Source organism: Equus przewalskii, chromosome 16 (genome assembly GCF_037783145.1).
Source record: "Equus przewalskii isolate Varuska chromosome 16, EquPr2, whole genome shotgun sequence".
NCBI classification, from domain to species: domain Eukaryota; kingdom Metazoa; phylum Chordata; class Mammalia; order Perissodactyla; family Equidae; genus Equus; species Equus przewalskii.
Window position 1 is genome coordinate 73,299,849 of NC_091846.1, and position 25,969 is coordinate 73,325,817.

The window sequence follows — 25,969 nt, forward strand, 5'->3', positions numbered from 1 at the left end:
GAAAGGATTAGAGCAAATTTCATTTGAATTTCAAAGGATGGGATATTGCAGTTGACATTAGAATTGTATGTGGGGAGAGGTCACTTAATAGATATTGGGTTTATAAGAAAAATATGATGCAAAAATTACCATACTGAATTATTAAAACTTGCTTATGTAGAATTTTGGTCAGTATTTTTATGTTCCTTAGTTCATTATTTTTGATAACTACTGTGCCATAGCTGGACATCTATTAATTTTGAATGTGATTTTGTATTGTTGTTTCTAAAGGCAACTGGTACAAAAATATAGTGAGTTTTTTAAGTAGTAGAAAATTCTCTCATATAAGTACGGGTATGTGTGTATAAATAAATATATATATATGTATATATATATAGTTTTCTCTCCCAAATTTTGTGTTGATAGTATAACAGAACATATAAGGTCTTGCTATTTAATAGTCTCAGGTCAATAGTTCAGTGTTTATGTTGTTTGTTTATGTTATGTGTTAATCATATGCTGATATTTTACCTTATTAAAAGTAAAGACCTCATAGTCTATCTTTACTATAGTGGAACCTTCTCCATCTATTTTTTCAGTTTCTCTCTCTGTCCCTCAATCTCTCTCCTTTCCCCCTCTCTCTCTTTCTCCCTTTTTCTCCATTTTTTTCTCTCTATATCATACACACTATGTATTCTAGGGAATGAAAATAGGACCTGATATTTGTAACTTTATAATTACCCCATGTTTCTCCCCTAAGCTCTAAAATGCACATTACCCTTCTTAAGAATTTGAGTACCCTTCTCCCACAGTCACCTATTTATAAGGAGTGGAGCTTGGAGCATCCTCAGGGTCTGGAGTGGGCAGGTCAGGTAGGGAACTGATGAAAAATCTTAGCTGTTAGTGCCCTAGTCCTGTGGCCGAAGAAATTAACTTCAGAGAGGTTAAGTGACTTACCTGAAGTTAAATAATTAATAAGTAGTAGAATTACTAATAGGTAGCAGAATTAATAAATAGAGAATTTTGTCTCTAAAACATATTGCAAGAATATGCTTTTGCCTACGCTGGCACCTTTACTTATCATTCAGAAAACTGTACTTTAGAGAGTTTGAGTGAATTTCTGAAGGTCATACAGCTGCTTTTAAAATATATGCGTGCACGTGTTCAGAAGTTATCAAGCAATTTTCTGTTTTGTAATTGACGAACCATTTCTTCAATTAGAAAGAGCTAACACTATTCATAGGCAAAGGGTGAGGTATGTGTGCATGTGTGTACATACTTCAAAAATAACTTGCCACCAACCTACCCACCCATCCCCATGCTTACAGGACAACTCCAAGAGTAAGGGTTAGAAAACTGAGCTCTACACATTATTTGTTGCATTATTAGCGTGAAAATTTTATATAATTTCCTGTGTATAAATATTATATATTCTATAATTTCATGTATAATTTATGTATATATATTTTGAGAAAATGTTTTCTCTTAGGAAAGAAAGAAAAATATGTTTTCTCAAAGGTGTATACATAAGAACCAAAAATAAGTTTACTTTTGATGGAATACACAGATATTAGTGGAAAGGAAGTTTAGGGGAAAAAATATATGTCTTAAATAATACTTTAATAGGGTTGATTTCTTCTTAAGAAAAATTGTCGTTGGAGAAGCCTTAAGTTGTTTTATATGTGTTTTTTTCTTCTTTAGGTTTTCTTTGTCCTAGGTCCTCAGACTGTTAAGGAGGCTGAAGAGTGAAGCTGATGCTTCTCTGGTTTAGGCCAGAGATCAACAAACTATGATCCTTGGACCAAATCTGAACCCCACCCACTTTTGTATATAAACTTTTAGAGGAACACAGCCAAGCTGATTAGTTCACGTACTGTCTATGGCTGGTTTCTTGCTGCAAAGCAGAGTTGAAAAGCTATAACAGAGACCACATGGCCCACAAAGCCATAAATGTTACTATCTGGTCCTTTACAGAAAATGCTTGTCAGGTTAGGAGTTCACAGCTCAAGAAATAGGGTCTCCTGTAGCCCTTCTCAAGCCAAATGCTGGATCCAGTTATTGAGATGGAATAAGACAGAGTCCTCTTCCAGGGATAGGTTATATTGCTCAATTGCAAGTTGGCCAAAGCCAACTTGTTAAATTTTATTTTGCCATCATGTATTATTTTAATTTTATTAGAACAATTTAGAAAAGACATTTAAAATAAAGTGACATTATCTTTCATCATGCATAAAAATCAACTCAAAATGGATTTAAGACTTGAATGTAAGACCCAAAACCATGAAACTTATAGAAGAAAACATAGGCAATACACTCTTTGACATCAGTCTTAGCAGCATATTTTCAAGTACCATGCCTGACCGGGCAAGGGAATCAAAAGAAAAAATGAACAAATGGGACTACATGAAACTAAAAAGCTTCTGCACAGCAAAGCAAACCATCAACAAAATGAAAAGACAACCTAACAATTGAGAGAAGATATTTCCAAACCATATGTCAGATAAGGGGTTAATATCCAAAATATACAAAGAACTCATACAGCTCAACAACAAAAATACCAACGACCCAATTAAAAAATGGGCTAAAGATCTGAACAGAGATTTCTCCCAAGAAGATATTCAGATGGGCAACAGGCACAGGAAAAGAAGTTCAATGTCATTAACTATTGGGGAAATGCAAATCAAAATTACAATGAGATATCACCTCACTCCCATGAGAATGGCTATAATTAACAAGACAGAAAACAGCAAGTGTTGGAGAGGATGTGGAGAGAATGGAACCCTCATATACTGCTGGAGGGAGTGCAAACTGGTGCAGCCACTATGGAAGTATCCTCAGAAAATTAAGAATAGATCTACCATATGGTCCAGCTATTCCACTGCTGGGTATTTATTCAAAGAACTTGAAAACACAAATGCATAAAGATACATGCACCTCTATGTTCATTGCAGCATTATTCACAATAGCCAAGATTTGGAAGCAACCTAGGTGCCCATCAGGGGGTGAATGGATAAAGAAGACGTGGTATATATACATAATGGAATACTGCTCTCCCATAAGAAATGATGAAATCCAGCCATTTGTGAAAACCTGGATGGACCTTAAGGGTATTATGCTGAGTGAAATAAGTCAGAGGGAGAAAGTCAAATACCATACGATCTCACTCATAAGTAGAAGAGAAAAACATCAACAAACAAACGCATAGCAACAGAGATTGGATGGGTGGTTACCAGAGGGGAAGGTTGGAGAGGGGAGGGCAAAAGGGTGGATTGGGCTCACATGTGAGGTGGTTGACTATAACTAGTTTTTGGGTGGTGAACATCATGTAATCTACACAGAGTTTGAAATATATTATGATGTACATCTGAAAGCTATATAATGTTTTAATCCAATGTTACTGCATAAAAAATAAAGTAAAATAAAAAATAAAATAAAATAAAGCAATAAAAGATACATTTTATTTCTTTAGCTATTTAATGTTTTAAAATGATAGTATAGATCTTCATTTATATTTCTACGTCTATATCTATATCTATATCTGTATCAATCAGTCCAGCTAAAAGTTTCTAAGGGTGTTCTTGACCTCCATTTCATCTATATGTCACTCTCTACTGGGCTACCTATGGGCTATCTAGTAGTCTCAGTTCTGTGGATAAAATTCAGCTGCTTTTGCCCCTGTGACGGGAACAGTATTTACCTAAAGATAGAAATATCTGTATTCCCAAACTCTAACTACCAGAAGGTTTTGCATAATAGGAAATAGAAATAAAGAAGTGCACTCTAAGCCAATTGAAATAAATGACTCCCAGAAATAGGCAGGACGATAAATACATATGATAACAGGCACAAATACTGCCATTTGAACTAAGATTTTCTTCAACTTTATTTTCTGATACAAAATTTCAGAATGGACTCAACCATATATTAAAGAAGCATGAATTGAAAATGACATAGAGCTTCCTGTCATCTGTCCTCTTCTCAGCCGGTAGCCTGGTTGCTGTGCTTCCTGTGTGAGTAGGAGTCAGTCAACATTACTTTTTAAACATATGACTAGTTTTAGGCAGAATAGATGTGAAAATATCCTTGAATTTGGGGGCCAGCCTAATGGTCCAGTAGGTTCCAAATTCTATCTTGAATAATGATAACAAAGGGTTTTTGGTGGAATGAGTTCTCCAAATTGTGACTATTATTACATGCAAAGGTGAATCTTTTTCTAACATAATGAATGCATATTTTGGGCATGGTAAATGCGTTCAAATGTATCCAGTTTTTCTTTGTCACTACTGGAGCAGAAGCTTACTTCAAGATCATTCCTCACATACTTTTCTCCTCCATATTTTCAGATGAAAACATAAACGCTGAAGATGGGTCGATTACCTGGACCAGCAGAAGCCTTGGAAGCAGGAGCAGTGAGTTCAGCACAGGCACAGCCAGCCTGTGCACCTTCGGGAAAAGAGGATGCATCTCAAAGTGCCCGCACTTGAAGACAAATGATGCCATCTGCCTCCCAGGATTGAACTGAGGAGAGGTGGACAACTTGCTGGTGAATGACTTATGCAAGGACTGGAAGACATATCAATGTGCAAGATTTTTGCTTTGAGGCCATTGGAGGTACTGGAGGAGAGGGGTGACTTCAAGGAGATACGTGTCTTTCTGTCTGACTCTTCTCTCTCTGAGCCTTCACTTCGTTTATGCAGAACTAACTGCAGTTCTCTATACATGACAGGCTCTTCCAATTTCTCTCTTGTGCACAAGCTGGTCCTCTGACTGGGAACACCTTCTCTGAACATATTTATAGCCATGTCCTCCAGTGCGACACAGCTATGCTTTATTTGAGCAACCGAAGTCAAGCATAGCATCTGCAAGAAACATAAAGGGTGCCGCTAATTGGACTTGACAATAACTTTAAGATTTAACATGCTCAAAGAGAGACTCCCGACCATCTCTCACAATCCCTTTCCCCTGATAGTTTTTCCATCTCAGTAACTGGTGTCTTAATTCTTCCAGTTCCCCAGGTGAACATTTGGGATCAGCATGGACTCTGCTTTTCTCTCAAAGTCACACCCAGTCCGTAAATAAATCCTGTTCATTCTACTTTCAAAACATGTCCAGAACTGACCAACTCTTGAAACTTTGACAGCGATCCCTCTCATTTTCCCGGAGAGAGCCCCCTAGCAGGGCTCATGGCTCGTACTCTTGCTTGCGTCCCGTTCGATCTCTACTTATCACCCTGAGCGTGCATCTTAAAGACTTAGATTGTTTCACTACCCTTTCTAGAGCCCTCTAATGTCTCCTCACCTCACTCAGAGTAAAACCAAAAGCATTTCAATGATATAGGAGACGTTATTCCTGCTCCTCCCTCCATGCACAGCAACATGATCTGTTTCCCACTATTCTCTTCATAGCTCACTGCGTGTGGGTGCAGTGGAATTGCCCTCTGCCAAGCACCTGCCCAGGCGGCATCTCATATGAGGATGTGTGTGCTTGCTCTTCCCTCCGACCAGAACGCTCCCTCCCCACTCACATATACCAACAAAGGAATCCGTTCCTCACTTCTTCAAAGCTTGCTTAAATACCTCTCTATCAGTCAGAAAAACAGAAGCAATAGGATATTCCTGTGTAGAGACTTTTTTTGGAAGGAACTGGCTCACATGATTGTGGGGGCTCCAAAATGCATAGGGCAGGAAGAGCGGGCTGGAGCTCGGTGGCATGAGCTGAAGGTCCAGCTCTCAGTTGGAATTTCTTCTTCAAGGAAGCCTCAGCCCTGCTCTTAAGGTCTTGCCACAGATTTATCAGAACTACGCAGGTTATCTAGAATAATCTCCCTTAATTAAACTGATCATAGACTTTAATCACATCTATAAAATACCTTCCCAGCAACACTAGATTAGTGTTTGCACAACTGAGACTACGGCCTAGCCAAGTTGACACACACAACTGACCTTCAATTCCCCTTCTCAGTGTGCCTTCTCCTGGTGGTCCTGGTTAGAACTTGCAACAACCTTCCCCTCCCCCACCATGCCATAGACAGCATGTGTGCTTCATTATTTAGATACTGGGCAATTTCGTATCTCCTAGTTACATGACAGCATTAGCCAGCATAGAATAAGTACTTAAAAAATTTTTTTGAATGACTGAATAAAAAGGAAATAAACATATGTAAAGCCAGAGGAGGAAGAGAAGAAAAAGGTAAAGGCTTTGCATATGGCAGAAATCCCTTGAGGTTTTCCAAAATAAATTGGAAAAGTTTTCCCAATAATTCAATACAAGTATTATCAGATACTATAGAAAAGTCAAAATAATAGCATAATAAATATTTATCCCCTTAACCTAGATTATATATAAATCCATAATATGGATATTGTAACAATTCCCTACTAAATATTTCAACACGCATCTCCAAAAAACATTCTTCGAAAAATTACAATGCTATTAGCTCATATGAAAAAATTATTAATCTTGTACTATTTTATACACATTCCATATTCAAATTCCATCAAATGTTTATCTTTTATAGTAGGCTTTAAAGCTGGAATTTACTTCACAGCATTTTTAAACCTGTGTTTGATCAAACTTCACTCATTGCGCTTGGTTCTTACATTTCCTTACTTTTTTAATCTAGACCAATCCTCTCACCTGTTTTTTCATATTACTCTGAAGCATCAAACCAGTTGTCTTAAGAATAAATCGTATTATGAATTTGTCAGAAAATGCAGTGTCATTAAATTTATCCCTCTATCTTCTATATTTCCTGTAAACTGGGAGTTTAATTTAGATTTTTAGAGAAGATCCTTAACATGTTGGCTTTTTGTTTATCCTACGTGTTCCATCACTTTGGCCATTGCACCCCCTCAGCGCTTCCTGATTAGGAATATCGTGTTTGAATAGGGATGTTTGACAGCTCTCATAATCCCTATTTTACATGCCAGGCCGCCTTGGTTTAGAAAACATGCATTACATACTTTGTGTCTAGCCCTCCACTACTATTTGTAAAAATATGTACCCTTATGACAATAGCCACATTGTGTTGTTTTCCAGAAAAAGAAAAATTGCAAGAGTCTTTTAAATATGACTTCAGATTTGGCCTCAAGAAAGGCAATAATGTGAAAATAACGTCTCCTACAGACTCAGTAATAAAGAACAGAATAGGTGGAATGTATCATGTGGTAAATATTGAATATGTATGTTTACACTTTATTTTATCTATAAAATTTTTACCAGGGAAGTAGTCATGTTGTATCTATCTTAATAAATAGAAAAGTGACAGATGAGTTTATAAAGCAAAGCATGGTTAATTTTTAATACAATAAAATGTTATTTTTAACACATTTAATATACCTTAGGGCTGTATATGTATAGGTATATCTTCCATGTTTTATCTACAGGTAGGAGCGTGTGTGTGTCCACAGGTAAGAATAAAGTGGTCTCAGATAGTCAGCGTATCATATCAAATTTCTTCTGATAAAAAAAATTTTGAGAATGAAAGTTTATAGGAAATAGTAATAATCCACATTTGATTTACATATTGTTTTTTGAAAATTTATTTGTAAATTTATGGTTTAGACCCCAACTCCTGTTCCTATTGTTAGAGGCCATTTTGCACTCAAAGAGGTTTGGCTATTTGCGCAGTGTGGAAGCAGCTGGCTTGTTCTCCCTTCTCCAGGGTACAGAGCTGCCAGATGAAGCCCACAGCTGTAGTATCCCTTCTAACACCACACACTCTCCTCCAACCAAGTGTGCATCCTTCCTTGGTTCTCTGGGTGCTTTGAAATTGGAGGCTCTGTAGATATCTTTGTTTCTGAGTACCTCACACAACCTTGTCAATTTTGTGTGTCCAAATATAACACAATCTCCTGTCTTTCTTCTTAATCTATTTCTCTGTCCTTGAAGTAAGCAAAGTAGTTCCTTTGAAATTTCTTAGGATTTTTAAAAAGATTTAGTTACCAGCAGCAAATGGAAAGCTTTGGAAACTTGTGCATACATGTGCTTGCATATGTATATATGTTGCTGTTGCGATCATGGTACCTATGGTTACGGATGTGGTTATTATTGTTGTTGATTAAGTTTCTAACCCCCTTACTTAATTAGAGAGATCCTACTGATGAAGACAAGGGCATGCAGAGAAATAATCGTGGTGGAGGGTGATGGTAGATATAGGAGATGTTTTTTGGATAACGAAAGAAATGCAAATATTTCTTGGAGGGTGTGATAGCCATAGCCTACAGGATTAGCACAGGATTTCAGACACTCTGGCAATCTCTACTAACCCTCCTTTAAGCTATAGTTAGGAAACAGTAAGGTCTTCTTTGCATCTGTCATAATGGTTTAAGCAGAGTAGATGTTCAATAAATATTTGGGATAATTAAAATTGGTCTTTGGGTGGATGTGGCTGCCTCTGATGTAATGGAATCTCATATCTAATGTTTCTCCATGGAGAATCTTTCTTTGGGGCGGGCTCTAAGTCAATTGCAACAGGTTACAATTCTGTGGTCAGCCTGAAATTTATTTATTTATTTATTTTAATTTTTCAGATGTATGTCATATTTCGAATTCTGTATAGATTACATCATGTTCACCACCCATACACTAATTATAGTGCATCCCCTCACATGTGAGCCTAATCACCCCTTTTGCCCTCCTCCCTCCCCCCTTCCCCAATGGTAACCACCAGTCAATCTCCAATGCTATGTGTGTGTGTGTTTTTTTTTGTCACTTTTTTCTTCTACCTATGAGTGAGATCATATGGTATTTGACTTTCTCCCTCTGATTTATTTCACTCAGCATAATACCCTCAAGGTCCACCCATGTGGTCACAAATGGCTGGATTTCGTCATTTCTTATGGCTGAGTAGTAGGCCATCGTGTATAAATACCACATCTTCTTTATCCATTCGTCCCTTGATGGGCACCTAGGTTGCTTCCAAGTCTTGGCTATTGTGTATAATGCCGCAATGAACATAGGGGTGCAAGTATCTTTATGCCTTTGTGTTTCAAGGTCTTTGGATAAATACCTAGCAGTGGAATAGCTGGATCATATGGTAGATCTATCCTTAATTTTCTGAGGATACTCCATACTGCTTTCCATAGTGGCTGCACCAGTCTGCACTCTCAACAGCAGTGAACAAGGGTTCCCTTCTCTCCACACCCTCTCCAACATTTTTGGTTTCCTGTCTTGTTAATTATAGCCATTCTGATCGGGGTGAGGTGATACCTCATTATAGTTTTGATTTGCATTTCCCTGATAGCTAATGATGTTGAGCATCTTTTCACATGCCTGTTGGCCATCTGTATGTCTTCTCTGGGGAGATCTCTGTTCAGATCTTTAGCTCAATTTCTAATTGGATTGTTGGTTTTTTTGCTGTTGAGCTGTATGAGTTCTTTGCATATTTTGGATATGAACCCCTTATCTGATATATGGTTAGCAAATATCCTCTCCCAATTGTTAGGTTGTCTTTTCGTTTTGTTGATGGTTTCCTTTGCTGTGCAGAAGCTTTTTAGTTTGATGTAGACCAGATGGCTTCCCTGGTGAATTCTACCAAACATTCAAAGAAGACTTAACACCTATCCTTCTCAAACTCTTCCAAAAAATTGAAGAGGAGGGGAGGCTTCCTAACTCCTTCTATGAAGCAAACATTATCCTGATACTGAAACCAGACAAGGACAACACAAAAAGAGAAAATTACAGCCTGAAATTTAAATCTAATCCTCTGTTACCAAATATTCTTCTACCAGAAAATTAACTAATGTCCCTCAAAAACATACACAAATGTTAATATTAAAGATATATTTAGAAATAGGCCAAATGCAATTATATACATAAATATGTATGTAATTTACTATTTATCTAAATATTTCTTAAAGTTTGTATATGTAGGCAAGTTTGTATTTAACTTTCTACGATGATGTCATTCTTAAAAATTTATATATAGACTTAATTTTCTGCTCTTGGGAATAATGGCACTTGTGTTTACATGTTTAAATAAGATAGAGCAAAAGAATGAACATATTTAAAATACTTTAAATCAATAAAGCCAACATTTTGGCAAAAAAAAAAATGATGAGATGTATATTTTACTCTAAAATTTAAAAAATCCATGTGTTCTCACATTCAAAAGGGAAATTATTATTGGTTTCTGATTCACTAAAATGGGAATTTGTGATAAAAGAATAAGACAATGCGTGTAATAGAAGCTATTTCAGAAGTTTTGAGATCAAGCCTTGTAATGCTATAATTGATGCCAAACTGTGAATTACATTTAGATTCATAAATATATCCACTCGAAAAATATTTAATATATATTTGTTAATATAAGAGACCAAAGTGGATAGATATTTAAATACATAAAAACTTTCCCCAAAAGAAGCAACAAAGGATATTCGCAGCAAAAGCAAGACTATACAATGATTTACAGCCGTTGTTTTTTTGGAAGAACTGGTTTAAACGCTTTACCCTTCAAAAACAAATGACTAAGTGTCTTAGAGGAAACTGTATTATATTGTAGGACACACTGTCTAGAAGCTTGAAAGAGGAAGAGAAAGACAACTGAAATATTAGAAACGAGACTTAAAATTCTTCATGTGGCCCTTGGGATCACAGAAGGCAATGCTGTTTGAGGCGTCTCTGAAGACTCTGTGGGTACGACACAGTGAATGCCAATATTTTACTAAAAATCAATCTTACGCAGCACTGATTCTTTCAATAAATGTGTACTGAATATTTCTGTTCTCTCAGGATCCTTCACAATTTGACAAACCACAAGATACTAAAAAACAATTCACCCTCCAAAGGCAGGGGTACCCCACCAAAACAGGAGTCCTGGAAGCCACTTTGTCCCACAAGCCCTGAAACTGCCTGCCTTCATTGAGAGGCGCCAGCTCGCAGGCTGTACCAGCTAGTAGAATCTTGCACAAGAAGTAGCTGGGACCTAGAAGCCGTTTCATCCTTGTGGGCTAGAGAATCTCTTCTCAGTCTGGAAGCTCCAGGCAGCTGGGCCTGGAAAGCTCCTTCTGACCTCTCAGGTAGCAACAGTAGGGACTAGTGGGAGCCTAAGCAGAGAACGATAAACCAAAGAGCCCAAAATACCCCAAAAAGCCTTTGAAAATGAGATTATCAATGGAATCCCAGCCCACCAAAGTAGGCTAGGGTCTGTGTGCCAAACCTAAATAAGGTGACTGCCTGCTGAAACAAAAAATGTAACAAGGATGCAGAGTTTCCTGCAATAATAAGACAGAATGTCTATGATACAAGGGAAAATCACCTATTGCAGCAAGAACCAGTAAAATCAAAACTTGAATGAGAAGATCATCAACTGCCACCAACAAAGAGATGAATTAGATGTTGGAATTATCTGCTAAGAATTTTACAGAAGCCATCTTAAAAATACTTCAACATGCAATTATAAACTTTCTAGAAACAAATAAAAAATAGATCTTACCAAAGAAATATATTATATAAAAGACCAAATAGTAATTATGGAACTGAAAAATAAGACAGAATTAAGTTTGAAAAAAAACCCCATGGTCTCAAAAGTTGAGTGGAGATGACAGGATATAATCAACGAACTTGAGCACAGACCAATTGAATTTACCCAATATGAACAATAAAGAAAAAATAAACTACTAAAATAAATGGACAGATTCTCAGGAGCTTGTAGGACATTAACAAAAGGTTCAACATTAATGTCATTAGAATTCTAGAAGAAGTAAAAGAAAGTAGGATTGATAGAGCATTCAAAGTAATAATGGCTGGAAACTTATGCAATTTGGTAAAAGATATAAATATACAGAAGGAAGAAACTGAATGGATCACTGAAAAGATAAGACTAAAATATCCACTCCAAGACACAACATAATGTAACCTCTGAAAACTAAAGACAAGAAAAACATCTTAAAGGCAGAGGAAGAGAAATGACACATTATCTATAGACAATTCATATGGCAGCAGATTTCTGATCTGGAACCATGGAAGCCAGCAGGACATGGCACACCATTTTTCAAATGTTGAAGGAAAAACTTCAGGGAAACTTTCTTTCAGGAATGATGGAGAAATAAAGACATTCTCAGATAAAGGAAGATTAAAAGAAATTCTTGCTGGTAAACATACCTGTAAAGTATGGCTAAAAGAAGATCTTCAAACAGAAAGAAAACTGTAGCAACAACAAAAAATTCTCAGATCATCAAAAAGGAAGAAAAGACAATGGAAAGAGAAGAAATGAGAGAACATAGAATATCCTTCTCATGAGTTTTATAAACCAAAGTTCATGACTAAAACAAAAATTATAATACCGTTGGATGGTAAAGTCAATGATGTTTGTAATTTGAGAAGCTGGAATGATCTAAGTAGAAGTAAGTCTTTTAAATTTTGCTCAAAGTGGTAAAAAAAGGCTGCATATAATAAGGCCTTATAAAATCAGGACAAAATGATCAGAAAAAAGGACAGCCAAAAATCAACAAATGAACATCCCAAAGATATAACCAGGAAGATCTATTTCCAATATTTTACATTTGCTTACATATTATTTAATTATTTCCCCATCAGAAAATATCTCTACTTATTTCAGATACTTCTGATGTAGAGCATTGTTTATTTATATGTATTAAAGATCCTCTTGTTGCTAAATCAATATATGCTTTCAAAAACAACTACAAAATATATTTGGAGAACTCTTTAGGAAATTTGAATATGAACTGAATATTCGATATAACTGGGAAACTATTGCTCATCGCATTAGCTGTGCTAGTGGTATTTTGATTATGGGAGAGAACGTCCTTACTTCTAGGAAAGGTAAGCTGAGTTATTTAAAGATGAGGTGTCCTTATAATTTTAGTTTATCTTCATATGGCTGTGTTTACACACACATACACAATCTGGATGCAAAAAAAATGATAAAAATGTTAGTGATTATTGGAGTTAGGTGGTGAATATCCAAGTGTTCTTGTCCTAGTATTCAAACTTTTCAGCATGTTTGATTTTTTTCTTAAAAGAGTTAGAACAAAACAAAGGAGAAAAAAAGTGCAGAATCGCTTTCTTAAATTAAAAACAAAGTGGTGTATAATGCTATCCTAGTTAATCTGAAAATAATTCTATGCTAGAAATATTATATTCAAGTTTGTCTCATTGTTTTAAAATTTCAGGTGTTTTTTTTCTTTTAAGATTTTATTTTTCCTTTTTCTCCCTAAAACCCCCCAGTACATAGTTGTAGTTTTTTTTTCAGTTGTGGGTCTCTCCAGTTGTGGCACATGGGACACCGCCTCAGCATGGCCTCACCGGCACTGCCGTGTCCGCACCCAGGATCTGAATCCGAACCAGCAAAACCCTGGGAGGACACAGCAGAGTGCACAAACTTAACCACTCAGCCACAAGGCCGGCCCCTAAAATTTCAGTTTTAATTGATCAATGTATGATCACTTCTAGTCCCAAATAAATTATTTTCTAAAACACTGATTTCTTGATGCTTTTACCTCAGACTCAAAAATGTCAACAATAAATAATTTCAGAAGCTATTATAGGAAAAAGAGGAAAAAATTTGACCTAACCACACCAATAAAAAAGGTTGTGGCTTAAAGAATGAAAATATAAAGAAATTCAGAGTGATACATATTCAAAAACTTAACAGTGGAAATTGTTCCAAAGGGCAGTAGGGATATAAGACATGCAGATTTTGTTTTTTATTGGCATGAATATGGCTTTAATGTGGTCGGGGAAAAGGATGTTAGACACAAGAAAAATAGTCAAATAGTCAAACTGAATTTAGGAGGAAATGGGGCTCAGTGGAATTGCTGAAGATTTTCTTTTCAGGAGTTCTGAGAGGTGACATTTTCCTTGAAGCAACTTAATGAAATGCATTGGTAGTTTAACATATTAATTAATTGACATATTCTGAAGCTAATTCATAAGTGTAAAGAGTTATAGAGTAATTGATCTTAAGAAATCAAGTAATTTCCAAATGCAACACCATGTTTGGAAAGTGTGGCAATTTCTGGGCTCAGTGCACACTGGGACAAGGTTTTCCAATCTCACAGGATCAATAGTGCATTCAGGGGAAACAAAAGGGTTGGGACACAGCTGCAAGAAAGAGCACCACTCATTCAGGTGGAGAGACCAGTGGCTCCAATAGCAGCCTCACGCGCTGTCTCAGGCCCATCCGTGGCCCTCTGTCTTGTATTGATTGAACTTCAGCCACCTCACTTCTGTCTAAACCCTCCGCAAGAATCAGGTACAGGGAAACCACACTATTGGAGTAAGGAGAAATCTGAAATGAAAACTTGACTTAATCCACAATAATCCGTTCTTAATCCCTACCTCTAAAGTTGGGCTGAAAATGCATGGGAACGTGCGCTGAAAGCTATCGACAAGTCAAAAGACAATTATGTTTTTTCTTTTTCATTTTGTGCTGACACCTGAAACCTCTGGACGCCTGATAGAGGATCAAAGGTAAACGCATTCTGGCTGCAGTCATATGCTCCTTCTGTGCTTTACCAGCAAACTGTCCTTAAAATTAACCAATAAGACTTTGGTGAAATTAGGACTGGAGTCTTTTAAGAACATGTCCTCAAGGATTCACGGTAGTTCCTAATTTTATACGTAAGTGCTTACATAAAGGGACACTTTGTTCTATCCATGAATCTTGGCCTTTCAGCCACTAGAATAGTTATTCTGTCTCAGGAATTTTGAAACTGACGCATCTACCACATTCATACTTTCATTCCACACATTTGGGTTTCAACTGTGAGTGGCTTTGTCTAGTTTTATAGTCTTACTTCACAAGAAAATAGTACATACACTTTAAACATAGAGAAAGCGTGATCAAACACAAGTTCTGGGCTATACCCTTTTCCTAACAATTAGCTCAAGTTGACTAAAGTATCACCCTCCCTTAGAGACAGTTGGCTACTGCTATAGTCTCAATTTAGAACTGCTTACTCAACTGAAGTACAACGTTCGGCTCAGCTGCTCCTGGGTAGGTGAACTTTATCTTCCCCTCATTTGGTTAAAGCATATGGTGCCTTCCTTGTTTTGAGGTAAAACGGTCCTGGGCATTGCTTCCTTGCCCATTAGAGTCTTTGAAATACATATATAATTCAGGCTGACTTTAAAAAGTTCACAAGCAGTGGTGAAATCAGAGTTTATTATAACTGGGTATATTATAACTGCCTTATTTAAAATGTGAAACATATTTAAAAATTATTATGCACAGTGGCAACATATTAATACTGACTTTATTAGCTCTGGATTGCTATGTACAATGAGTTACATAAAAAGTTGATTTTGCTCCTGCTGACATTGTTCCCACCTTGCGGTAATGTGAGCTGCAGCAAATCACATATAACAATCTGGGGGTCTCTGAAACTCAGTCCCTTTTCATTCCCTTGGAAACACATTTTAAAAACTGGTGTATTTTGCAAGATGAGGATCGGATGTCAGCATTTTAAGGAGCCTAAGAAAGTTAACCACTTGTCTGGATAAATCTCAGGTTCATTTTATTAAATAAATGACTTTGCTTAAAGAATGGACATTTAGTTAACAACTGATTTCATCTTCTGGAATGTGATCATGAAGAAAAGGGAAAGATTAAAAAGGAAAGGGCAAACAGCTTGAAAAAAAGTAGATCCATATGAATTAAAAACAAGCACAGACGTTTGGAAGAACTTTAATTGCCTGAACCATAGAATATTTGGACTCTATTACTTATAATAAAACTGTACCTGAGATAATCAGTTCTTTATAAGAGAACAGGAAGTTTTCCAAGCAATTCTTCTCATTTCTTAACGGTGTCAGTTTTGATGGAATGCAAGCAAGCAGTGGCCAGTTACAGTGACATGAGGGAAAGCCCTGTTTAAACACACCAAAGTCACATGTTGAGGTAATAGAACCTTAAAGAAAGGTGGTTTTAATAAAGAATTCTTTTTATACTGGACGCATTTGTTTAGATTTATATTCTGTAGACTCTGATGACAACTCAATAATGATTGCTCCAGACCTCTGTATTAATAAGATTTAATATAGTAAAGTTTCCAGAAATGTGTTTTTTGAAATATTATGAGTCAGGAAATATTCCTCAGAAGCTGAATCTCAGCAACAGATTTTATGAGTTTGAATTCAAAGAATTATATATAGTTTCGAAGAAAAAAATGACCCCAAAGCAAGCAAATTAGTTAACTAGTCCTTATGCATGACAGATACGTTTGCTAGAATGCAATACATCTTCTATGAACCTTTTGAAGTTCACATTTTTGGAGTTAAGAGTAGAACAGAATTCATTCTGTTTGCAGATGTATTTCATTGTAATTGCCAAAGGTCTTGGGCCGAAATATTAGTTCTTTTAAAACGCACCACAGATTTTGAAATTTTAAATGGGCCTCTTAGATCATTCAAAAGAGGTGAAAAATTACATGTTGGAAATACAAAGAATTCAGTATGTACGCAGTAACTTAATTTAACAATGAGGATAAATTTCCCATATATTAAAATCATTTTAGGATGTTTTCATAAGTACAGCTTGATGTTAATGTAATTATTTTATGACCAGAAAAGAACATTTGGAATAGACATACTTGAAAAAATATTTTATGTGATTTATATGGTTATTTCACTTACTCTGAGGAAACTTATTACTTCTATATTTTAATCTCTTTTTTAAATTTAGGAAAAGTACTCTTTTCTAAATTAAGAAAAGTACTCTTTTCTAAATTTAAGAGAATCCATCTTATGTTATCAATGAACTTATTTAATTTTTAAAATTCTTAATACAAATGAAAATAAGTTCCTTTTGCAGAGTAAATTAAAAACATTAGAAAACCTGTATAAATTCTGAAAATAATTATATTTAAATTACATATTTTGTTACTATATTATATTAATTGTGTATAATACATAATTATATATCAATTATGCATTATGTTATGTTAAATATTAACCCCAAGTGTACTTGGACGCCTGCATGCATGCAAAAATTAAATGTTCAATAAAAGCAGCCTTGTTTTCTATGTCTCTAAAAGGAATTCTATATGACAATTAACAACAAAAAAACTAAAACCAAAATTAACCCTAAAATATTGCATCCAACCTCTACAAAATATTTTCATCTTTCTTGTCATCCCGAAATTATTCTTTTCTTTGAGTTCAGACTCCTCTCAAGATAATAATCCTACCCCAGGTCACATATTGAAGTTTGATTACTTGGAAATTAATCACATAAGTTTATTGTTTTTTAATATAAATGGTTCACCTATCCATTTGCCTTAATTTATAGTGACTCTTGAAAAATGTATAGGATAAAATGTCATTCTAGATACAGCGTACAACAGTAGTCAATTTAATAAAGTCATCCGCACAATCAGCTTTTTAGTATTATGCAGCTGGAAGTAACGTGGTGAAGGCCATTTTCCAAATTTCAATCAATTTGGCAGAATCATCAAAATCGACATTATTAAAAACAAAACGACTTTATCTCAGAAAATCATAAGCACATGAAATGCAATCAATAAAGACAGAATGAAAACATACACAAGAAAGTGTTTTTTAGCGAAATTTGAAATTAACTGTTTAAAAAATAAATGCCTTATTGACTGCTAAAAGTACTGAACCTATGGGTGAAATTCTTCCATAACAACAACAACAAAAATGGTTTCCAATGAACTTGTGATTGTCAACGTGACATCACACTGAAGACTGTTTGACATTTTATATTTTCTGCCTTTTAAACTACTTTGATTTATAGAAGAACATCAGAGATTTTCTGACACTGTAAATGTCATTATAATAAGGACGTTATTTCAAGAAGTGTTATGTTTTGTCAAGGGAAAATCCTGCATAGTAACATCGATAGTAACAATAAAATTTCAAAACCAGATTCCTCTAAAGAAATGTTTCTGGAAAAGTTTTTATGATGTACTCTGATTTTTGTGAACAGAATTTTCCAACTGAAAAATGTCTTTCATGGTTTGTAGTCAGCCAAATGGTCTGGCTGTTGCTGACCACCCACTTAAGAAGCAGTGATCTGGGAATTATTAGTTTTGATCCTTTTTCTTGGAAGTCTTGAAGTTAACACTCTTGTACTCCTGCATCCTCTCAATCATTGAGCTGTGTGCATGTGTGCATATGTATATATTTGATCATTCTTGTCATTATCTCACCCATTTTAACATTTTTGATAGATAATTTACCAGAATCACAATTTTGATCACATTCTCTTGCTCAAAATCCTTCAGCATCGCAGCATTTTTACAGCATTAGTTAAGCAATATTTCCTACATAATATTTATGTTTCTTCATCATGTTATCACATGCACCATTCCTGCTTTATTCTCTATTCTTTTATTTCTACTTGCCTTTCACCAGCCAGATAGCAATACCTTCCAACAAAATTCTAAAATACTTATGAGCAGGGCGATTGTGCATAGAAATGCCTTCTCTCTCTTTTATGGTACTTGTAATGGTGCAAGGACAATGCTCTCTTATACTCATCTTTGGTATATAAGTGCTAAACGAATATTTGGATTCATGGTTGACGACTAAAGCAATCAAGGAGCAGTGTACTTACAGTGCCTAAATCTCCATACTGGGGTTTTAAGTGTTCTTTCTTATTAACTTATTAAAAGGAGTATCCAAAATATCATGAGATTGAACTGGGGGAACCTTATGTTTTCTGGAGCCTTATGATTCTAAATTTTTAAAATGTGTTGCTCCTTATAAAGGGAGAAATATTCCACCCCATCATCACTACTATCACACACAAATATATGTGGTGGAGCACTAAGTTTGGTTCAGTATTTGAGAATTAGTCAATATAATGTAGGGAGGAAAAATCATTTGATCATACCAATTGATGCAGAAGAAGTGTTTGACAAGTACAAATCCATTAATGATAAATACTGTCAGAAAAATAACAAGACAGGGTCACTTCTTTAACTTGACAGAAACATTCTACAAAAACTTACAGCTAACATACTTAATGCTAAAATTATGAATTATTTGTGCCTCCAAAAGAATCAGGAAAAAGGCAAGGATTTCAGTCTTAGCCTTCTTATTCAATCTAGTGCAGAAGTTCTAAATAGTGCATCAAAGCAAGAAAAGAGAATAAACTGGTAGTGATTGAAAAGGAAGATATAAAACTGTCCCTATTTGCAAATTACATAGTTATCCAGGTAGAAAATCCTAAGGAATATACAAATAATTTTTTAAAAATAAGAAATGAATACATCAAAGTCACAGGATACAAGATAAACAAAAAATATATTAAATTTCCATATACCAGTAATGAACATCATGATAGTAAAATTAAAAATATAATACCATTTACAATCGCTCAAAACAATGAAATATTTAACTGAGGGTTTAACAAAGCATGTATAGGCTTGTATGCTGAAAACTACACTATGCAGATAAAAGAAATCTGGGAAGATAGAAATAAATGAAGAAGCTACCATGTTCATGAACAGGAAGATTCAATATAATAATGATGTCAATTTCCCACAAATTGATATGCAGGTTTCATGCAATTTCCCAGTAATAATTTTCTTAGAAATAGTCAAGATTATTCTAAAATTTATCTAGAAAGGCAAAGGAATTAGAACAATACTATTTTGAAAAAGAAGAATAAAGTGAGCGGAACTGGTCTACTGAATTTCAAGACTTATTGTATAAATATAGTAATCAAGGCAGTGTGGTATTGGCAGAGAGATAGACACATAGATCAATAAGACAGAAAATAAACCTCAGAAATAGACCCACAGAAATTTGCCCAACCAGTTTTTGACAAAGTTACAAAAGTAAATCAACTGAGGAAACAGTTTTTAATAAATGGCGTTGGAACAATAAGACATCCATGGGCAAAAAAAATGAACTTCAACTTAAGTCTCCTATCTTATACAAAAAGTAACTCAAAATGGGTCATGGTCTTAAAAGTAGAATGTAAAATTACAAAATTTCAGCAAAAACTACAAAAGAAATTCTTTTAGATATAGAGCTAAGCAAAAAGTGTCGAAGTGACATCAAAGGCATAATCCATAAAAGCAAAAATTGTTCAATTGGATTTAATCAAAATCTAAAAAGTATTTTGCTCTAAGAAAGACTCTATTAGGAGAATAAAAAGAAGCTACATGGGAAAAAGACATGAATACACATTTCACCAAAGAAGCTACAAAGATGGCAAATAAATGCATGGAATGATGATCATCATCATTAGACATTTGAGAAATGCAAATTAAACCCACAATGAGATACCATTACACAGCTAGTAGAATGGCTAAAAGAAAAATCAGTGATGACACCAAAATGCTGGTGAGGATGCAGAGAAACTTTATTACTCAATATCTCATTGTTTGTGGGTATTGTAGGGGAGGAAAACATTTCCTCTACCCTCTCTGGGTTCATTTGGCTGGAGAACGAACTAAATTCACAAGAGACAGAATAGCAGGAGAAAATTAAACAAAGCTTTATCTAAAATCTGACGACCATGGTCTGAGGCCTTTCTTCCCAAAGGAAGAAAGGGCACCAAAGAAGTGGGGTACACAGAGTGGTTATATACCCCAAGACAGGAGGTTTCACATAGGATCGAAATGTCCCTTTTATAATAGTCATGAGACTGCTCTGTAGGCACAGCGATTGATGGAAACACCAGATAGGTCTGCTGTCTCAGAGAACACAGCAGAGTGGCAGGTCTGTTGTCTTGAGCTGGGTGGTCACAGGTGAGCTGGGTCGTCAAAGGTGAGTGCAGCAATCAGTTCCTAGCCTAAGGAAAGATGCTTATCCTTAAGGAAATGCCAATGGGGGGCGGGGGGGGGGGGGAGTTGCACCTTTATCTTAAGGCCGTTTGTTCTTGCCATGGTAAATGTTTAAAGCAGATATACAATTCGTGCTCAACGGCCACAGTCAGGCCCTTTTGGACAAAAGCAAAGTCAGGCTGAACCAGGCTTACACCAAATGGCCTCCTCATGTACTCCAATATTGCTTGCCATTTCCACATGTCAATGTATACATGGGAGAGGCTCAGGCAAGCTGAGAAACTTGCCAAAATGGCTGAAACCACCACGTTAAATATCACATCCAGCTGAAGACAAAGGAGGATGTTGAGGGTGGGGGGAGTCAGTTACAGGAGGTTACCAGACAAGCACAATAAACAAATGCAGATTTAAGTCCTTGCATTCTGTATTGATAGGAGTTTCTAGAGATAAAGTCATCTCCCCTTCTTCCTGGTACAGAGAGGGAGATGTCTTTACAGATGAAGATCTCCTTTACAATGTAAATGTTTCTTAACAAAGAGTAAGTAAATTCTACTTTTCAGTTGCTTTCCTGTCTACAAAGTAACCAGCCTCAAATAATCATCATGCCAAAGAGACATATCTTGGAGTGGCCAATTCCAGGCCCCCACAGTATGTAAGGTAGTGCAGCAACTCTGGAAAACTGTTTTGCAAATTTAAAAAATGTGAATAGCATATAACCCAGAAGTTGTACTCCTTAGTATTTATTCTGGATAAATAAAGACACAGGTTCACCTAAAAACCTGTACATATATGTTTATAGCAGCTTGATTCATTACAGCCTAAAAGTAGAAATAGCCAAATGTTTTAATGGCTGAATGTTTTTAAAAAGAATAAAATAGGGGGTGCCCCAGTGGAGTAGTGGTTAAGTTTTAGCAGCCTGGGGTTCACTGGTTTGCATCACAGTTGCAGACCTACAGGGCTCATCAAGCCATGCTGTGGTGGCATCCAATATGCAAAGTAGAGGCAGATTGGCACAGATGTTAGCTCAGAGGCAATCTTTCTCACCAAGAAAAACAAACAAACAAAACAGCTGGTGCATCCATATTATGGAATAATATTTAGCAATAAAACCAAACCAACCATTGATGAATGTGAAAATGACGAATTAACAGAGGATTATACTAAGCAAAAAAAACAAAAGGCTAATACTGTATATGCATTTATATGGCATTCTTGAAATGACAATAATGTAAAACAGATTAGTGATTTTTAGGAGTTAAGGAGGTGATGGGAGCAGGAAGATATGGCTATAAAAGGGCAATGTAAACGATGCTCATGGTAATGTGAATGTTTTGTATCTTGACTAATTCAGTGTCAATATCCTGATCGTGTACATTATAGTTTTCTAAGATATTATCCTTGGTGGTAACTGGGTAAAGAGTATACTGGAGGTCTGCATTATTTCTTAAAACTGCTTGTGAACATGCAATTATTTCAAAATAAAACATTTAATTAAGAAATATGTGACACAATCAGAAAAATGTAAACACTAATATTTGATGTTGTGAAAGTATAGATTTAACGTTTGTAGGTATGGTAATTATATTGTTTGTGTTTGTTTGAGGTTTCTATCGTCTAGCAATATACACTAAAAAAATGCGTAAATGATATCTAGGATTTGGTTCAAAATTAGCTGGGAATGTGAGGGTGAGAGCAGTGGATGTGGGTAAAGATTGGCCATGAGTTATAAAGGACTGCTACTGGATAATTAAAACGTGGGCATTCACTACACTCTTCTCTCTAATTTGTACGTGCTTTACATTGCCATTAATAAAAAATTAAATATATTAATTTTTAATATATGTATGGTAGGGGAATGTATATATAATGAGAGATATAAGTACATGTTGACTAATTATCAAACAGAAATTGAGTTCAAAATTGATTGGGAATTATAGATTAGAAGACGAAAAGTGTGGTAACACAATACTCTTAAGGAGTCAAGTGAAAAGATGGAATTTAGTGGAGAATTGTTGAGTCTGTTTTTAGACATAATACACACTACTATTGCAGAGATTCTTAATCAGTTTTGTTGTGGTGGTGGTTGTTATTCCATGTAGCCCATTTGGCAATCTGGTGAAACTTATGCACTCTGGTTAATTGGTTTAATGCATATAAATACCTAGAATTACAAAGAAAGCCAATTGTATTTAAATGCAGTTGTCAAAACATTAAATATGTGATCTAGTAATATGTGCACTTTTATAATACATTAAGAGATTTGACGTTTAAAGTATAGACAAGTTAAAGTTGTATTTTATTTTTAAATGAGATCTGTGAATACTGTTTATCATCATGTAGAATATGAACATTAAACTCTCAGGAGCTCTTTGACCCACCTCCTTCCATATATTGTTCAGAAAATAGTTGTAGAGAGAGAATAACACAAGGCAATGTAGATGCCTGGGTCACCAATATGAGGGCAGCCCCCCATTTAATGGAACAACTGCTAAATGCAGAACACACTAATGGTGGACAAGCCAGGACCCATGATGGTCTGGTGACGTGAAGGTTGTAGTCATGTGCAGTAGTATAGTGACAAGTAATTACTAAAGTAATCACGATTTAGTAACTATTGTAAATGATGTTTTTATATATTTGCAGCAACCATCATTTACATGGAAATATCTATGTGTTTTCGATGTCGGAGTTATGGGCATTGCTAATACAATTATGATTTTTAAATCACATTTAATTAAGGAAAATACTAAACTTGAGTTAGAGGTTAATGTAAATAAAGATGTAAATTTTTCCCATCCTATCAGACTTCTGCATAGGAGTTCTCTGTGGACCTCGTGTTAAGCACCTCAACTAGAGAAAAATTTAATAGTAAGTTTTAACTGAGGTTCAGGTAAGGGTAAGCAGTGGAACAGATTCAGAGATTTTCAATGTACGGGGAGATAGTAGACTTGGAGTTAATGGTTTTCTTAAAGAAGAGCAATTTAGAAATATAGAAGAGTCATGGCCATATTCAACGGTGCCTATACTAAGGTGGCATAAGAAAGAAGACAATAAATAGAATTAAATTTGGCACATAAATATTTAATATATGAGTAGAGAAGCAGAGATTCAGAGAGAAGCTAAAGGAATTTTGAAAAACAGCATCTAATTGGGTCAAAGGGCAATCTGGCTGACTGAGAGTAACATAGTCCAGCTAATTGTTCCAACACTCACATTATCAACTAACGAGAAATGCTGGCTTACTAATAGGGTGAGATTTTGTGAAAGATGCTGCTTAAAGCTTATGATAGGCAGAATTCTAAAGATGTGTTCTATAATCCCATCACCTGGTTATTCAATTGAACACTACTCTAGATGCTACTGTGAAGGGGCTTTGCAGATGTAATTAAAATTACTATAAAATGACCTTAAAATCAGGAGATTATCTGGGATTATCAACAAGATTCCAATCTAATCACATGAGCCCTTACAAAGCAAAGGTCTTTCTCAGGCTGGAGTCAGAGACATGTGGCAGAATAGGAAGGCAGAGAAAGGGAGGTCAGAGAATGCGAAGTATGAGAAGCACTCACCGTCCCATTGCTGGCTTGATGGCTGAGGAAGGGGGCCTTGGACCAAGGAATACGTGCAGACTCTGGTTGCTGAGAACCAGCCCTGCTAACAGCCAACAATCTCAATCCCACAGCCACATGGAACTGGACTCCACCGACAACCTGAATGAGCTTGGAAGTAGATTTTCCTATGAATGCTCCAGAAAAGAATGCAGCCCTGTTGACGCCTTGATTTTGACCTTGTGAAATGCAAACCCCACTGTGCTTGGACTTCTGACCTTCAGAACTATGAGACAATAAATGAGTGTTGTTGTTTATCTACAACAGACAGAAGCAGTATGTTAAATATTTGTGTGTAAAGTTGACACAATCTATGGCATCCGTCACTGGGTCACACAAAAGCATTCACACAATGACAAGTTTCCGAGGTGTAAATGGGGATGGTAGACTTTTCTGTAGTTCGCTTTGCCTAGCAATACACTGATAGCCATGTATTCCCAAGTAGCAAACCAGGACAGGATGGACTCCAACTGGGGTCATTAGAATTAGTTTCAAATCCTTTCTCTCCAAATCACTAAATATTGGATTCATCACCCCCTAAAACAATAGCTTATATGAAATACCTTCATTTTCTTAGTGCCATCATGAATTGCTACAGGATAGTGAATGCTTTAAAAAAAACTGTACTGTTATCTAAATCTTTCCCTACAGCTCTTCATACTTAATTTTATTTTGGTTCCGTAATGTTTTCAAATGTCTTAAAAACTATAATTTGCATGCCTTGTCTTACAGATAAGAAAATACACAGTAAATTTTTAACAAAAACATTTAAGGTTTTCAAATCGTATTTTCATGTTGCTATTAATTTGAAAATGCAATTTTAGCATGAACACTTTTTAAACTTTCTTTTGTTTGCTTCTTATTAATAAAAGCTATACCATCAAATCAAACCAAGATCAACATCATTTTGATGCACAATCTGGGTATAAAGGAATATGGTGGCTGTTTTCTATTTCCTGTGTAGTATTTACTGTTTCAATTTTCACATGTAGTTTCTTAACTATGGAGGGAAAACTAAATTATTATTTTGGAGTTTAGAACTTAATTGAAAAATTGAAAGTGAAGTTACTTAGAATTTGCTGCCTGTAATATAGATCAGAGGTTAGCCACACAGTATAAAGAAATCAATTTATAAATGTAGTACTTCCTTTATATTCAGATTTCTGTTCAAAATTAAACAAAGGTGACAAAAATGGTGGAATAAGTATAAATGAGTATCTCTTGCACTGAAAGCTTTTAATAAATGGATTCATTTGTAGTGTGATCAACGTTGAATGGAGGGCTAACAAAAAGTCCAACAAAACAGAAAGCCTAGAAAAAGATGAATAATAAGATAAACATGCAAGGATAAAGCTCTTTTTAGAATGTATTTAGAGTCCTTTAATATGATATATTGAAGAGACACTTTCCTTTTATTTTGCCTTTTTAACCAGTAAATTCCTCTTTAACCTGAGAGAGTTATCCATGGAGACAGCACAGACAAACATACGAAATATTCCCAAGTGCAATTTGCAAAATATTAAAACGATGACTCTCATACAAACACATAGTGAGCCCGTGTCCAAGATTTGTTTAACTTGTGATGAAGGCATCAGCAGGATGGTGAACCTGGTTGAAAAGATAGTTTGAGGGACTGAATAAATATTTCATCATTCCCTG